Source organism: Trichosurus vulpecula, chromosome 1 (assembly GCF_011100635.1).
Source record: "Trichosurus vulpecula isolate mTriVul1 chromosome 1, mTriVul1.pri, whole genome shotgun sequence".
Taxonomy (NCBI): Eukaryota; Metazoa; Chordata; class Mammalia; order Diprotodontia; family Phalangeridae; genus Trichosurus; species Trichosurus vulpecula.
The window spans coordinates 452402845-452414961 of record NC_050573.1 but is presented as its reverse complement, the minus strand read 5'-3'; the positions used below and the strand labels follow the sequence as shown (position 1 = coordinate 452414961).

The 12117-nt window shown below is 42.8% G+C and overlaps 1 pseudogene; it reads left to right on the top strand.

Annotated features, from left to right (window-relative positions):
- The window catches only part of LOC118839743, a 28843-nt pseudogene extending 17090 nt beyond the window's left edge, over positions 1-11753 (top strand).
- The last annotated feature ends 364 nt before the right edge of the window (positions 11754-12117 follow it).

Below are 12117 nucleotides of genomic sequence, written 5' to 3'. Positions count from 1 at the left end.
ATACCCTGACAAAAGTTCAATTGTCAAGTATTTGGCTGGGAACATGGTCAGGCAGCAAAAAAGGATGCAAACTCAGACTCAGACTCAGACTCTAGAATCTTTTTTTGGTGACAAAGAAGATCAAAACATACAGCCAGAAGAAATCAACAAATCCAGAGAGCCTACATCAAAAGCCTCCAAGAAAAATATGAATTGGTCTCAAGCCATGGAAGAGCTCAAAAAGGATTTGGAAAGGCAAGTAAGAGAAGTAGAGGAAAAATTTGGGAAGAGAAATGAGAAAGATGCAACAAAATCATGAAAAAAAATTCAATGACTTGCTAAAGGAGACCCAGAAAAATACTGAAGAAAACAACACCTTAAAAAATAGACTAACTCAAATGGCAAAAGAGCTCCAAAAAGCCAATGAGGAGAAGAAAGCCTTGAAAGGCAGAATTAGCCAAATGGAAAAGGAGGGTCAAAGGAACAATGAAGAAAATACCACCTTAAAAATAAGATTGGAGCAAGTGGAAGCTAGTGACTTTATGAGAAATCAAGAAATTATAAAACAGAAACAAAGAAATGGAAAAATGGAAGACGATGTGAATTATCTCATTGGAAAAACCACTGACCTGGAGAATAGATACAGGAGAGATAATTTAAAAATTACTGGAATACCTAAAAGCCATGATCAAAAAAAGAGACTAGGTGGAGCCAAGATGGCCACGTGAAAGCAGCATCTTACTGGAGCTCTCTCACAAGTTTTGTCAAATACCTCCAAAAAAGTGAATCTGAACAGATTTGAGACAGTTAAAAACTACTAGCAGTATGAATGGGGAAAATTTCCAAGCCAGGAGATTCCGAAAGATCGCTGGGATGGATCTGTCAGCTGGGAGAGCACTCAGCATGCAGAGCTGCACAAGACAGCACCAAAGCAGAAGCAGCTGCAGAAATCAGCCAGTGTTCCAGGCTGGGAGAAAGCTGGGTGCCCGAAACCAGCAGAGATCCTCCGGCCTCCCAACACAGGATGGGAGTCTGTTGAAGAGACAGCATAAATGGGGGGAAATAGGATGAAGAAAAACGCACAGATAACAATTATAACTGTGAATGTGAATGGGATGAACTCTCCCATAAAACAGAAGTGGATAGCAGAATGGATTAGAAATCATAATCCTACAATATGCTGTTTACAAGAAACACATTTGAAACAGGGGTATATACACAGGGTAAAGGTAAAAGGCTGGAGTAAAATGTATAGTGCCTCAGCTAAAGTAAAAAAAGCAGGTGTAGCAATCCTAATCTCAGACAAAGCAAAAATAAAGATAGATCTAATTAAAAGAGATAAGGAAGGACACTACATCCTGCTAAAAGGCACCATAAACAATGAAGCAATATCATTGTTTAACATATATGCACCAAGTGGTATGGCGTGCACATTCTTAGAGGAGAGGTTAAGGGAGTTACAGGAAGAAATAGACACCAAAACTATAATAAGGGGAGAGCTCAAACTCCCCCTCTCTGAACTTGATAAATCTAACCTCAAAATAAACAAGAAAGAAGTTAAGGAGGTGAACAGAATTTTAGGAAAGGCAGATATGATAGACATCTGGAGAAAACTGAATGGGGATAAAAAGGAATATACTTTTTTTTCTCAGAGGTACATGGCACATACTCAAAAACTAACCATGTCCTAGGACATAAAACCCTCACAAAGGCAGAAGTAGTCAAAGCATACTTTCCAGATCACAATGCAATAAAAATTGTTGGTAACAAAGAACCATGGAAAAGTAAGCTAAAAATTTAATTGGAAACTAAATAATCTAATTCTAAGGAATGAGTGGGCCAAAGAACAAATCATAGAAACAAGTAATAACTTCATTTAAGAGAATGATAATAATGAGACAACATACCAAAACTAATGGGATGCAGCAAAAGCAGTTCTTAGGGGAAGTTTTATATTTCTAAATGCTTACATGAATAAAATAGAGAAAAAGGGGATCAATGAATTGGGCATGCAACTGAAAAAGCTACAAAAAGAACAAATTGAAAATCCCTAATTAAAAAGCCAAATTAGAAATACTGAAAATCAAAGGAGAGATTAATGAAATGTAAATCAAGAAAACTATTAACCTAATAAATAAAACCAAGAGCTGGTTTTAGGGAAAAAAAATAAAATTGATAAAACCTTTGGTCAAGTTAATTAAAAAAAAGAAAGAATAAAATCAAATTATCAGTATTAAAAATGAAAAGGGTGAATTCACCTCCAATGAAGAGGAAATAAAAAAAATAATTAGGAATTATTTTGCTTAGTTTTATGCCCATAAATTTGATAACCTTAGCGATATGGATGAATATCTACAAAAATATAAATTGCCCAGTTCAATAAATTCCTCAATAACCCCTTCTCAGAAAAAGAAATTGAGCAAGCCATCAACAAACTCCCTAGGAAAAAATCTCCAGGGCCAGATGGTTTTACATGTGAATTTTATCAAACACTTAAAGAACAATTAATTCCTATATTTTATAGACTATTTGGGAAAATAGCTGAAGGAGTCCAACCAAATTCTTTTTATGACACAAATATGGTACTAATACCTAAACCAGAAAGAGTCAAAATAGAGAAAGAAATTTATGGACCAATTTCCCTAATGAATATCGATGCAAAAATTTTAAATAAAATATTAGCAAAAAGGTTGTAGCAGCATATCATGAGAATAATACACTATGACCAGGCAGGATTTATTCCAGGAATGCAAGGCTGGTTCAATAACAGGAAAACTATCAGAATAATTGATCATATCAACAACAAAACTAGCAGAAACCATATGATTGTCTCAATAGACACAGAAAAAGCCTTTGATGAAATACAACGTTCATTCCTATTAAAAACACTAGAAAGCATAGGAATAAATGGAGCCTTCCTTAAAATTATAAATAGCACCTACCTAAAATTATCAACAAGCATTACTTGTAATGGGGATAAGCTAGATGCATTCCCAATAAGATCAGGGGTGAAATAAGGATGTCCATTATCACCCCTACTATTCAATTTGCTACTAGAAATGTTAGCTGTAGCAATGAGAGAAGAAAAAGAAAATGAAGGAATTAGAATAGGCAAAGAAGAAACTAAATTATCACTTTTTGTAGATGATATGATGATTTACTTAGAGAATCCTAGAGAATCAAGTAAAAAACTACTGGAATGATAATAATGAGACAACATACCAAAACTAATGGGATGCAGCAAAAGCAGTTCTTAGGGGAAGTTTTATATTTCTAAATGCTTACATGAATAAAATAGAGAAAAAGGGGATCAATGAATTGGGCATGCAACTGAAAAAGCTACAAAAAGAACAAATTGAAAATCCCTAATTAAAAAGCCAAATTAGAAATACTGAAAATCAAAGGAGAGATTAATGAAATGGAAATCAAGAAAACTATTAACCTAATAAATAAAACCTTTAGCAAAATAAAACCTTCAGCAAACTTTAGCAAAGTTGTAGGATATAAAATAAACCCACATAAATCCTTGGCATTCCTATACATTATTAACAAAGCTCAACAGCAAGAGATAGAAAGAGAAATTCCATTCAAAGATACTGTAGACACTATAAAACATTTGAGTGCCTATCTGCCAAGACAAACCCAGGGCCTATGTGAACATAATTATGAAACAGTTTTCACGTGAATAAAGTCAGATCTAAATAAATGGAAAAATATCAGTTGCTCATGGTTATGCTGAGCTAATATAATAAAAATGACAATTTTACCTAAAATAATTTATCTATTCAGTGCCATACCAATCAAACTACCGAAAATTATTTTAAAGAGCTGGATAAAATAATAACAAAATTCATCTAGAAGAACAAGAGGTCTAGAATATCTAGGGAATTAATGAAAAGAAATGCTAGGGAAGGTGGCCTAGCCATACCAGATACTAAACTGTACTATAAAGCAGCAGTCATCAAAACTACCTGGTACTGGCTAAGAAACAGAGTCATGGATCAGTGGAATAGGATAGGTACACAAGACACAGCAGTCAACGACTATAGCAATATACTCTTTGATAAACCCAAAGAATCCAGCTTCTGGGCTAAGAATTCACTATTACACAAAAATTGCTGGGAAAATTGGAAAATGGTAGGGCAGAAACTGGGCATAGTCCAATATCTTACACCATATACCAAAATAGTCAAAATGGTCTCATGATTTAGGAATAAAGGCTCATACTGTAAGCAATTTGGGAGAGCAAGGAATAGTGTACCTATCAGATTTATGAAAAAGCAAAGAATTCACGACACAACAAGAGACAGAGAGCTTTACAAAATGCAAAATGGGTAAGTTTGATTATGTTAAATTGAAAAGCTTTTGTTTAACAAAGGCAATGCAACAAAGATTGGGAGGGAAGCAGAAAATATGGTGAAAATCTTTACAAGCAGTGTCTCTGATAAAGGCCACATCTCTAAAATATACAGGCAACTGAGCCTAATTTATAGGAATACAAGTCATTCCCCAATTGAGAAATGGTCAAAGGATATGAACAGTCAGTTTTCAGAGGAATAAATGAAAGATACCTATAGGCATATGAAAAAATGCTCTAAATCACTACTGATTAAAGAAATGCAAATCAAAACATCTCTTAGTTACCACATCTCTCCTGTCAGATTGGCTAAAATGAAAAATAAAGGAAAATGCTAAATGCTGGAGAGGATGTGGGAAAAATTGGAACACTGTTATAATGCTGGTGGAGATGTGAACTGATCCAGACATTCTGGAGAGCAATTTGGAACTATGCCCAAAGGGCTATATACATCTTCATATCCTTTGACCCAGCAATACCACATCTAGGGTTGTATCCCAAAGAGATCACAAAGTGGGAAAAGGAATCATATGTACAAAAATATTTAGAGCAGTTCTTTTTGTAGTAGCAACGAATTGGAAATCAAGGGGATGCTCATCAATTGAGGAATGGCTGAACAAGTTGTGGTATATGAATGTAAAGGTATACTATTGTGCTATGAGAAATGGGGATGATATGGACTTCATAATAACCTGGAAATACCTACCCAATATAGTGCTGAGCGAGTGGAGCAGAACCAGGAAAACATTATACACAACCACAGATATATGGATTCTGTGATGACTAACCCTGATAGACTTCACTCTTCTCAGCAATACAAGGTGCAAAGAGAACTCCAAAGGACTCATGATGGAGAGAGCTATCTATATCCAGAGAAAGAACTATGGATTCTGAATGCAGATTGAGGCACACTTTATGCTCCCCATTTTCCCCCTCTTTGTTCTTTTTTTTTCTCTTTTGTTTTTTGTTTTTCGGCTTTTGGTTTTGTTACTTCTTTCTCATGATTCATTCCCTTGGTCATAATTCTTTACAACTTGACTATTGTGTAAATAAGTTCAATGCGAAGTTATTTGTAGAAGATATACTGGATTCCAAGCTGTCTTGGGGAGGGAGGAAAGGGGGAGGGGGGAAGAAAATCTTGAACTCAAAATTATGTGGAACTGAGTGTTGTAAAGTAAAAATCAAAAATCTCAAAAAAAGAGCCTAGACATCAACTTTCAAGAAATTATCAAGGAAAATTGCCGTGATAGTCTAGAACCAGAGGGTAAAATAGAAATTGAAAGAATCCACTGATCACCTCTTGAAAAAGATCCCAAAAAGAAATCTCTGAGGAATATTGTCACCAAATTCCAGAGCTCCCAGATCAAGGAGAAAATACTGCAAGCAGCCAGAAAGAAATAATTTGAGTATTGTGGAAACCCAATCAGACTAACCCAAGATCTGGCAGCTTCTACATTAAGAGATCGAAGGGCTTGGAATACGATATTCCAGAGGTCAATGGAGCTAGGAGTAAAAGCAAGAATCACCTACCCAGCAAAACTGAGTATCATGCTCCAAGGCAAAATATAGACTTTCAATAAAATAGAGGGCTTTCAAGCTTTCTCAGTGAAAAGACCAGAGCGGAATAGAAAATCTGACTTTCAAACACAAGAACCAAGAGAAGCATGAAAAGGTAAACAAGAAAGAGAAATCATAAGGGACTTACTAAAGTTGAACTATTTTGCTTACATTTTGTTTATTACAGAGGGTACAATGTGAATTGAATATGAAGGGATGATATCTGAAAATGAAATAAAATTAAGGGGTGGGAGAGGAATACATTGAGAGAGGAAGAAAAGGAGAGACAGAATGGGGTAAATTATCTCCCATAAAAGTGGCAAGAGAAAGCAGTTCTGTTGAAAGGGAAGAGGGGGCAGGTGAAAGGGAATGAGTAAATCTTGCTCTCGTCATATTTGACTTGAGGAGCGAATAACATACACACTCAATTGGGTATCTTACCCCACGGGAAAGTAGGGGGAAGCAGATAAAAAAGTGGGGATGACAGAAGGGAGGGCAGATGTGGGGAGGAGGTAAACAAAAGCAAAAACTTTTGAAAAGGGACAGGGTCAAGGGATAAAATTGAGTAAAGGGGACAGGATAGAATGGAGGGAAATATAGTTAGCCTTTCACAATATGAGTATTGTGGAAGTGTTTCACATAATGATACATGTGTGGCCTATGTTGAACTGTTTGCCTTTTTAGGGAGGGTGGGTAGGAAGGGAAGAGGGGAGAGAACTTGGAACTCAAAGTTTTAAAAGCAGATGTTGGAAAAAAAAAGTTGTTTTTGCATGCAACTGGGAAATAAGATATAAAGGCAATGGGGCATAGAAGTCTATCTTGCCCTACAAGTAAGGGGAAAAGGGATAGGGGGGGGTGTAGTGACAGAAGGGAGGGCCCACTGGGGTATGAGGAAATCAGAATATATGCTAACTTGGAGTGGGTGGGTGGTAGGAATGGGGAGAAAATTTGTAACTCAAAATCTTGTGGAAATCAATGCTGAAAACTAAAAAATATTAAATAATAGAATACAGAAACTTCAGGCAAGAAGAATCCACCAAATCACCTACTGAAATAGATCCCTACATGAAAACTCCCAGGACAATTATAGCCCAATTCCAGAGCTCCGTGCTCTCAGAGAAAACTTTGCAAGCAGCCAGAGAGAAACAATTCATGGTGCTACATTTTGGATCACACAAGATTTAGAAGCTTCTACATGAAAAGATCAGAGGGCTTGGGATGATATTATGGCAGGCATAGGATCTAACAAAAAATTGATTATAATCCTTTGGGGGGAAATGAATATTTAATGAAACAGAGAACTTTCAAGCATTCCTGATGAAAACATTAGAGCTGATAGAACGTGAATGTTCCCTCTAAGAATGATAGCATTGGTTCCACAAACTCAACCTTTTTTTCTTTCTTGGATTTCCTGAAGCTTGCACACATATTCAAGAGACAGCTCATAGAAGTGTTTTCGATTATATTCCACTTGGATGATTTGCAAATACAAATCTCAAGAGAAGCATTAAAAAGGTAATTGCAAAACTGAAATCATAAGGGATTCAGTAATGGTGAAGTTAATATATGTAACTCCTAAGAGCTTTATCATTAGTAAAGAGTATATATAGACAGAAAAAACAGGTATGAGTTGACTATGACGGGTTGCATTGGAAGAATGGGGTAAATTATTTCCCACAAAAGAGGCATGAAAGAACATTAATAGTGGAGGGAAAGATGGAATGTAGCAACACTTGAACCTTACTTTCCTTGGAATTGGCTTAAAGAGGGAATAAAATATAGACTCATCTGAGTATAGAAATTTATCTTATCCTACAGGGAAATGAGAGAGATAGGAGATGAAATAAGGGTGGTGGACTAATAGAGGGAGGGTGATGGTCAGAAGGAAAACACTTTTGAGGAGGGACAAAGTGAAAGTGGAGAGACTGAGAGCGAGAGAGAGAGAGAGAGAGAGAGAGAGAGAGAGAGAGAGAGAGAGAGAGATGGGTGGAAGCAGAAAAAAACAGGATGGAAAGACACAGTAAGTTATCATAACTATGAATGTGAATGGGATGGACTCACCCATAAAACAGAGGCACACTAGAATTTTATAATATGTTGTTTGCAGAAAACACATTTGAAGCAGAGAGACACTCAGAGTAAAATGTCTGGAGCAGAATCTATTATGCTGAAGCTGAAGAAAAAAATAAGCAGGGGTAGTAATAATCATCTCAGACAAAGTAAAAGCAAAAAAATAGATCGAATTTAAAGAGATAAGCAGGGAAACTACATTTTGCTAAAAGATGCCATAGACAATGAAGTCATGTCAATACTAAAATATATGTATCCAATGGTTTAGCATCCAAATTCTTATATGAAAAGTTAAATGAATTACACAAGGAAATAAACAGTAAAAGTATACTAATGGGAGACCTCAATTTTCCCTCTCAGAACTAGATAAATCTAACTTAAAAAAATAAGGAGGGTATTTTTTTGTATATTTTAATAATTTCCCCCAATTAAATGTAAATTTTTTAACACTCATTTTTAAAATATTTTGAATTCCAAATTCTCTCTCTTACCTTACTGCTTTGTATGACACTAAGCAATCTGACATAGGTTATACACAAAACATATTTCCATATTTGTCATGTAATGAACAAAATCAGACAAAATAAACAAGAAAAATAAACTTTTAAAAAAGTATGTTTCAGCTGCTCCCGCGAGCCACCGCTCCTGCCACCGAGGGACAGGCCCAAGCCGGGGCCGGGAGCTGGAGCAGGCCCAGGCCCGGGGGTCGCACTGGTTCTGGCCTCTGAGGAAGAAGAGATGGCGGCTGTGGAGCAGACCTCACCCCCGCTCCCAAAGAAGGGCGCTCTTCCACCCGGGCCGCTGGAGCAGACCACCAACAGGTTAGGTAACGAGGTGTCTCCAGGGAACCCCCATGGGAGCAAACACGGGCCCCGGCTCCCAAGACCCCGGATCAGACAGTGTGTGAGGTGTGGAGCGCTTGTTTTGAGACCCGGCAGGGCCTCTTTAACCATGCGCGCTCCCAGCTGCGGCGGCTGGGCGTGGCGGAGTCTGATAGCAGCGGGGCTTCCATGACCCTGCTGTGCGCGCTGATGAAGCAGAAAGGAGGACCGGACTGCGGCCCCCCGCCCCCACCCCGGGCCAAGAAAGCCGGCTTCTCCAAGGAGGCGGCCGCTGCCTCCCCCTGCCCAGGTCTGCTGACTGACGGAGGCCCCGATCCCCCCATCGACAAAGCCACCGAGTCGCCCCCCGGGTTCTCATCTAGGGGCCTCTCCCACCCACCGGACTCCCCTCTCCTCCAGAAGGTGCCGCCTGCCCTTTGGGGGTCCCCCCCAGCCCGAGAGCCCCGAGCTGCCCCCGAGCCCCGCGTCAGGCCCCCCGCAGGCGCAGTGGCTCCAGTCAAAGGATGAGGGGCCCCTGAACCTCATTCTAGATAGCGATTCGGACGGAGGGCTTGATTGCCAAGTGTGCGGGGCCTGGTTTGAGACCACAAAGGGCCTGTCCAGTCACACCGGGGCCCACCTGCGCCACGTGGGAGTGAGCGATCCGGAGGCCGAGTGATCCCCCGTAGACGAGCTTCCCGAGCCCCTCCAGAGCGACGGCTCCCTGGCCCGCCTCCCAGCGGAGCCCAAGGGGCTGGCAGAGACTGTCTGTCTGCGGCCCTCGGCTGTGGCCTTCTCCCTGCTCTCCCCACCGCCCGCCAAGAAGCCCAGAGCGAGGGCGCCGGCCGAGGCCAGCCTTTGGGGGAAGCAGGATCCGTCCACCGCCGGCACATTCCGGGCCCCGGACACGGAGCTTCCTCCTCTCCATCTCCCAGCCGTCCCGGAGCCAGCCAGGGACACGCGCTGCGAGTTCTGCGGCGAGGTCTTTGAGAACAGCAAGGGCCTGTCTAGCCACGCCCGCTCCCACCTGCGGCAGATGGGGGTGACCCAGTGGTCAGTTAATGGTTCGCCCATCGACACTCTTCGAGAGGTCCTGAAGAAGGCGGCCGAACCGCGGCTCATCGAGAAGGAAACTGCCGCGGGTGGACTGCCCTCACCCCCGGGTGGAGACGGGCCCAGAGCTCCCGGGAAGGGGCTTCAGGCCGCTTGTCCTGCAGATCCGGGCCTGGCCTTGCCCACGTGCCCCGGGAGACGAGCCTCTCGCCTCTTGCCACCGAGCCGTCTACCCCCATGACGGCCGAGCGGCCGCTGCCCCAAGGGCGACCTCTCTCTGGGGAGCTGCCCTTCAAGACCAAGACCGGTCATGACAAAAGATCACATGCTTCCGGCGAGGCCTGTTGTGAGCTGTGCGGCTTCTATTTTGAGAATCGTAAGGCCCTGGCCAGCCACGCTCGGGCTCACCTGTGACAGTTTGGGCTGACAGAATGGCAGAATGGCGTGTCAACGGCTCCCCAGAAGGTGGGGGCCTACCGAAGCTATATCCAGGGCGGCCGGCCCTTCACCAAGAAGTTCCGTAACTCAGGCCGTGGGCGAGGTGGGAACGGACGAGTGCCCCTCACCTTGGCTCCCAACAGCCTCACCCCGATGAACGAGAACGCGGGGGGTGAGCTAGGACCTGGGGAAGCCGGCCGGATTGGAGATGGTGGGGAGCGACCCCTGACTTCCTCACCCCCGGCTTGGGTTAAGGCAGAGGAACACCAGCGGTAGAATATGGATAAGTGTGAGCGCAGACCAGCCGGACCTCTGGATACAGCCTCGTCTCGGGGTGAGGAAGCCAGTCAGTTTCAGCGGAAGCTGGAAGAAGTGCGGCAGCCGCCTGTGTCCTCACTGGTCCCCCGCCCTCCCCGGACCTCTTTGGTGAAGTTTTTGCGCAACATCTACACTCTGAAGTGCAGGTTCTGCGAAGTGGAGTTCCAGGGTCCCCTCTCCATCGAGGAGGAGTGGGTACGGTATCTCCAGAGGCACTTCCTGGCAATGAACTTCTCCAAAGCGGAGCCTGAGGCCCCCAAGCACAGACAGTGGCAGAGGCTCAGTAATGGGAGGCAGTGTGAAGTATTCCAGAGCCACCTCTCTTCCTTTCTCTGTCTGTTGGTTTCGCCCTTTCTCTCTTCACCAACCTCCTCTGTTCTGTTTCCAAAGGAGCAAGTCACAACCTCAACACTCCGGCCCAGGCCCTGGTGCCCTAAGTGTGAACACTACAGGTGATGATGAGTTATTTTCCTAGCCTTCCCTTACTCCTTTCCTTCGTCTCTTCCTTGGGCTTGGAAACTACCCTAACCAGGGTGTGATAGTGCAGAGAGGACATTTCTCCCCACAGGTATTAGGGCAAAATTCATACCCATGAGCCCTTGAGTCTTGCTTATGCCGGGAGGGAGAGAGGGAGCTTGCTTCTTTCTGTCTGTGGCCAAGCAGATGAGAAATCTGCAGAGAGCCATGGAGAATAGTTCCTCTGCTGGGACCCCGAGGGCTGGAGCAAGAGTAAGGCAGTCAGTGTCCGCTAGTTAATTGTGTGTAGAATCCCAAACCCCCTGTCTGTTTGCTGCCTCAGGAACCAGGTGGTTACCTGATTCCTCTTTTGCTCCAGGTTGGCTGCATGATAGTCCTCACTACTTCTGACCTCTCCTCAAACCCCCAGACGCAACCCACCCTCCACACACTCCCAAGGGCATCTTGTTTCATGGGGGAATCTGCCCTTCCTTACCCTCCTCCCTTCTTCCTTCCTTTTTTCCTTCTCTGTCCTACTAGATGCCTGCTCAAACGAGTGCATCATTCCCACGGTGCTTGCTCCAGGGCCCTCTGATGCCTGGTGTGGGGACAGCGTTGGCCTCAGGCCTTCCACAATGCCCAGGCTGACAGCCTCCAAAGCCACGGAAATCACCGGTGGCCCCCCAAGCAGCCTGAGGCCCTGAGAGGGGTTTTCTTTGAGAAGAATTAAGCTCAGAGCTGACAGCTTTCTCCTTCCAAGTCATGACCCCAAAGATCAGCAGGGGGTACTTTAGAGGCCCCCTCCCCTTCCCCCACTCTGGGATGGGATTCTGTTTTTCCCACATCTTATCCCCTCTTTCACTATTGCTTTTTATGTATAGCTTCCTAGACCTTCCACTTTTTAAAACTAGTTTTGTGTAGAGAATAAGGAGCATTGATTTTTATTTTGGAGTCCTGGGCCAAGTAAAGCTGGGAGGCAATTGACCTTATAACTTTTTTCAGTGGCCACATTCTGGTTATTAATGTACCTAGAAGTATGTGAATTAGATTAAATTTCTCTTCTGGAAA